We start from the raw sequence: 5,543 nt of genomic DNA on the forward strand, positions 1-5,543 counted from the left end.
GACAGCTTACTGTAATGCACATGCCCGGTCATTCACGAGGCAGCATCTGCCTGCACGACAAGGAGCAGAAGATCCTGTTCAGTGGGGATGTCGTGTACGATGGATCCATGATCGACTGGCTTCCCTACAGCAAAATCAGTGACTATGTTGCGTCCTGCCAGCGTCTCATAGAGCTGGTGGACAAAGGTCTCGTGGAGAAGGTTCTTCCCGGGCATTTTAACACCTTTGGAGCAGAAAGGTTGTATCACTTAGCTTCCAATTACATCTCCCAAGCTGGAGTTTGCCACAGGGTGTCTACTTGTGCCATGAAATCCATTGCAAGCATAGCACTTCGTGTTACAAATTCTAGAAGTGTCTCTTAGTAATAGTGCTTTTTGTGTGATTTATTCCCTGATAGAAAAACCAAATGGCTTGTGAAAGCATTGATATGTGCAAAGCAGTATGCATTAGTAAGGAGCTGGCAAATTGATGTGGATGAGCTGCAAAAATTCTCCTTGTTTTTTGCCTACATTACTCCTATTTTTTAAAAATATATACATAAGCTAGTAACTTAGCCAAAGCTGCCATTTTTCTTTCTRTTTTTTTTCTGGGCATGTTTGCACAGCTGTTGTGATTGCCAGTGGACTGCAGTTTGAAATACATTGCTTTATTTTTGATATAATTCTGACAGTTACATATGATAAGCCAAAATGAAAGGTTTTACATACCTGAAACTCATGCCTGAAACTTTTTTGATGTAGCATTAGGGTAAAGGTTTTATTTGTTTTTAAAAGTTTTTTATCGTGGCTGGATTGTAACGTGGCTGCTAATGCTTTGTGGCGGGGAAGAGGGATGGAGACTTTCTTTAGTCAACATTTCTTTTGTCTACTGCAGAGACTGGATTAAACATCCTGGCTGCTTATTACCCTGGAGTGAATGTAAMTTGAAGTGTTTACTATTTGTTTATGTTCTGGTACCTGTAAGTGCATTTCATTTGAGTTTGTTCCCTAAAAAAGTTGAGTATGTTGAAGAATGATAGATGATATTGCGACTTTGTTATTGAGATGGAAGTGATATTTAAAAGTAATTGAGATGGTTAAAGGTTGTGTGTTTATACTTGTGGCTTATTTATTTAACTTCTGTAAAAGGACACTGTCTGATGTTATTTTTGTATATAAACATATATACTTTCCTAACAAAATTGCTTTTTGTCTTAACATTTTCCCAAAACTTCAGTGGAGTTGAATATTATGTGTTTGGCTTTCACTTTATGTGGAAGCATTTCCTTCCCTTTGATGATACCAASCAGAAATCAAGCCCAAATGTTATGGGTTGTAAGGTATGGAGGGTGGAAGTTGGAGGCCTTGTTTACAGTTTTAGTTCAGGTGAGAAAAAAAATATAGCTTACTTTCTATACTAGATGCAAAATAAAAAGCATTTTTGATAAAAATTTATGAAAGAGAAGATCTTTTACAATTTGGTTTCTCCTTTCATAGCTGACTGCACTCCTGCCTTCCCTATTTGAATATACCCTTCACCAAAAGCGGGACTGATAGGTTGTGACATGCATAGTTCTTGTTAGCAGTGCCTTGTTCCTGTTGCAAGCTAGAGAAGAACTGTAAGCAGGCGGACAGATGCAACAATATGGTACTTGGAAGAAAGGTTGTTACTTGAATCGTAGTCTGTCTTGGAGAAATCTCAAGTATTTCACTGTATTGTAWGATGAATGTTTAATTAGTGGATAGACTTGTTATAAATAAAGCTAAGAACTATTTATATTGGTCTTGTGTGGCCAGAGGAAAAATATAGTTAGAGTGGGAAGGAAGAAGTCATTTAGTGAAAAGGCACAGAAAAATTTCAGTGTGGCTTTCCTTCCTACCTGCTGACTGACACTGGCTATTTATGTAGCAACCCAGACTAGTTCTGGAAAGGCAGGACAGGCAATTGTGCAGTCTATCATCTGTGTTTAAATCTGTGCTCAGTTCCTGCTGAACTCAATGTCAGTCACATGGTCCTTAAATGTTTAGATCACGGGCATAAATGTCATGTAAAACCATGCTTAAGCCTGTGAAGTCTATGTACATAACAGCAATTGTTACTTTTTCTTTTTCCTTGACAAAAATACATGGAATATTTCCTAAATCAGAAGTGAGCTTAATGTGAACACCGCCTGTAATGGTGTGTGTTAATAAACTGCTGCTATAACCCAGCTGAATATAGTTGTTGTGGGTCTTAAGATTATTTTTATATTATAAAAAGTTTAGTACTAAGTAAATGACATGTTTAAATGTTTTAAATATAAAGTGTTTCTGAATATTTTTGTTAAAAATTATCAAGTTTTAATCATAAGAGTTTGACAGTGTCCCTTTAACACAACTTGGATTAAGTATTTAAAATATATAYGTTAAGTTTAAATGTTGCAGCATTTTGGACATTTAGATCTGTTAATTTATTTGTAAAATCAAAATCAATGTATATTGCTACTGTTTCAGTAGATTAAAGAATTCATGGATTTTTTCATAAAATTACCTCTCTGTAATCTGTCCAGACTTTGTGTGTTAAATAACAATTCTCACAGAAGAAACATTTTATCATGGATATCATAATAAAAATGTTACAAACTTATGCTGTCCAGTTATAATTTCAAAGCATCTTGAAGAAAATTAAGAAGAAGATTAATCTGTGATTTTTTACAACCCCATGACTTGGTGCTACTCTAAAAKATATTTTTAAACTTCTAAGGTGGAGAGGTTTTCTAGGTTTCTCTTTGCCTCTTTTCAACCGATTTCATAACGAGACAATGGGGCTGGTGGTAGTAGCCCTGGCAAGAGCTGTTTGTTAGAAGATGTTATTGGGCTTCCCCCACATGGCCTTGTTCTGTTGTCCTCCAGGCTGTCAGGAAGATGAGCACGTAATTTAGGAGTCAATTCTAATCAAGATGACAGGCTGTCCTCTCTTCCAAGTGAAAAATTTAAATGTTTAAAAACGAACTATTTTTCATAGCTATTTCACCTGTACAAATGGTCTAGGAATGAAACAGAACACTGACAGCTGTAAAGAAATTCATTCCATGTGACCATAAGCTAGGCTGGATATCAGATGAATGGATAGAGATGCAGAGAAGGGTGACAGCTTGATTACTATTCTTACGTTCTGGTCCAAAGAATGCTCTGGACCAGAAATAGAAATTTGATTCAACAATGTGACGTATTAGGAAGAGTGCCAATATGTAAGGCAAGGATGAACCTATTCTGTCTGGAGGTGGTGAGACCTCAGTAGACTATTGAGCCCAGCTTTGTGCAGCATACTTTAAGTAAGCAGATTGGAAGGAATTAGAGGGAAGAAAGAATCAATCTTAGTAAACATGACAAAGACTTAGGGGAGATGACAGAACAGTTTTCTGTTATGTCAAAAGACAAGTATACTATATCTTAACTTGTGGTAAAAGGTAACTTGGACTAAATGTGACAAAAAACTGCAGGATAGGTTAGCAATAGTTCATATTTTTAATCATTAATCTAGAACTATATTGAATTTAATCACTGGTTTCATAGAATTTTTATTTGCAGTAGCTATGAATGTGATGCATTATTTCTATTTGTGGTGATAACAAACTACACTTTACCTTTCACAGTAGAAGCTATGTTATTAAGTAGCTCTCTCAAGTGACCAAGAAGCCTTTATATAAAATCTTCCACTTAATACACAGAAAAAAAAAAAAACCCACATCAGTCTCAGTTTACTTTTACACCACAGAACATCTATTTGTCATCACCTCACTATAAAAGAAAAATTTTGGCTAAATTGAAAATTCTGTAGTGCAGAAGTGAAAGCATCCTTTGTCCTGCATCCTGAAGTGTACAGCACTACCCAAGCAGAATTCAGGAAGAGTCAGTACAGTGCTGCTAAAGCCTGGTGTGAATCTTGCTATTAAAAAAAAAAAAAAAAAAAAAAAAAAAAAAAAAAAAGGCAAAAAAAAAGCGCACACATCTTCCACAACAGGAAATTAAAATCAGGATCTTTTCATCTTTTCAGACAGAAAGAGAAAGGAAGATAAGAATGAAAAAGAGAAGATGGCCAAGGAGAATTTATGAACTTTCAGCAGCTAGATCTAAAAATTGAACCATGTCCATTTTACATTATTATTTATATTTTAATTGCTGCATTAATGATTTCAACAATAAGTACCTCTTGTGTCTTATCTTGTGAAACTGCAGGCAGATCTCATCCAAAACACATGCCTCTCCAGCGCCTTCGTGTCCCGACTGAATCAGGAAGCACAGAAACACACAGAACTGGAAAGTAATCAGAAAACGCACAGTGGGTTTTATCTGAACTTTAAATAAGGCTGAGCTTAAACCGTTACACCCCGCTTTGGTGGGTGGAAGGGTGTTTAACCTGGGGCCGTACTTGCAGCGCGCATAGCGCTGCGGCCGGGGCACACGCGGGCCGAGCGGCCCCGCGAGCCGCACGGGCACGGACAGGCTGTGCAGGTACAGCCGCTCATTAACGCCCTCATTAACGCCCTCATTAAGGCTCATCAGAGGCGGCCGCGCTGCAGGCGGCTCTGTCGCCCCCTGGTGGCCGCGCTGCGGCAGCGCCGCGGGGCTGCGGCGGGGAGGGCGGGCAGGAATTCCAAGCGGTTAGCTGGAATGTGCCGCTGTCTGCCAGAGCACCTGGCTCCCTGGCCTAGCCAGCGCTGCACAGAGCACGGATGACGGCATCCAAGTACACACCGAGCTGAACTGCAAGAAACAAAATGAAAACCTCTAATAAAGAACCTTTTTTTGTAACAACATCCTTCACTGCAGCAGGGGCCGAGGGTCAAACCTGGTGGTAATTTATGCTTTTAGCTACAGAAGTGCCATCTGCCAACAGCAGGGAGTCACAAACTTCTACGGTGTRCCTTGCCTCCTACATCTGTGCAGCAGGGATTATCTGGGCAGCGCCGGGGGCTCTTCACGGCCTGATTTTGAGACAAACGCATCTCAAACACATCTCATGAACAAATGAGCTCCTCAGCGCATGTCTGGGGTCAACCTGCTCCCGGGTCACCCTCCCAGATGCGGCGCTCGGCAAAGCCCCTCGGGTTGTTTAGCGCRGCAGCTTCACTGCCGCTGGAAAAGGTGGGTCTCCACGGACACGCGCCACCTGCAGCACAGGGCTCCGCTGGGTTATCGGGCATCGCTGCTCACTAGGGGCTTCCCGAATGACGAGGARGGACCTGTATCGTGTCACACACCAGGCTCACCTGAGGCCGCACTTTTAAAGTCATCATTTTTAGTCGGTCAGACATTTGCCCCTTTTCCCCCTCTCCAACCCCATTCACAACATATGCAGGCTGGTTTACTTGCAGGCTTGTGCAGCCTAAACATTAACTCCATGGGGAACTGGTACTATATATCAACATCTCASATCTTGCAGCTCAGTGGGACACAGACTGTTCCCTCCCTGCATTTATAAAGACTACCACTTTTTATACTGTTAACAGTCTGTGATTGTATATATTTATACATATATGTATACACACACACACACTACATATAGCATAGTGAAAACACACT

Source organism: Nothoprocta perdicaria, unplaced genomic scaffold (genome assembly GCF_003342845.1).
Source record: "Nothoprocta perdicaria isolate Ctin4 unplaced genomic scaffold, notPer1 scaffold_295, whole genome shotgun sequence".
Classification (NCBI taxonomy): domain Eukaryota; kingdom Metazoa; phylum Chordata; class Aves; order Tinamiformes; family Tinamidae; genus Nothoprocta; species Nothoprocta perdicaria.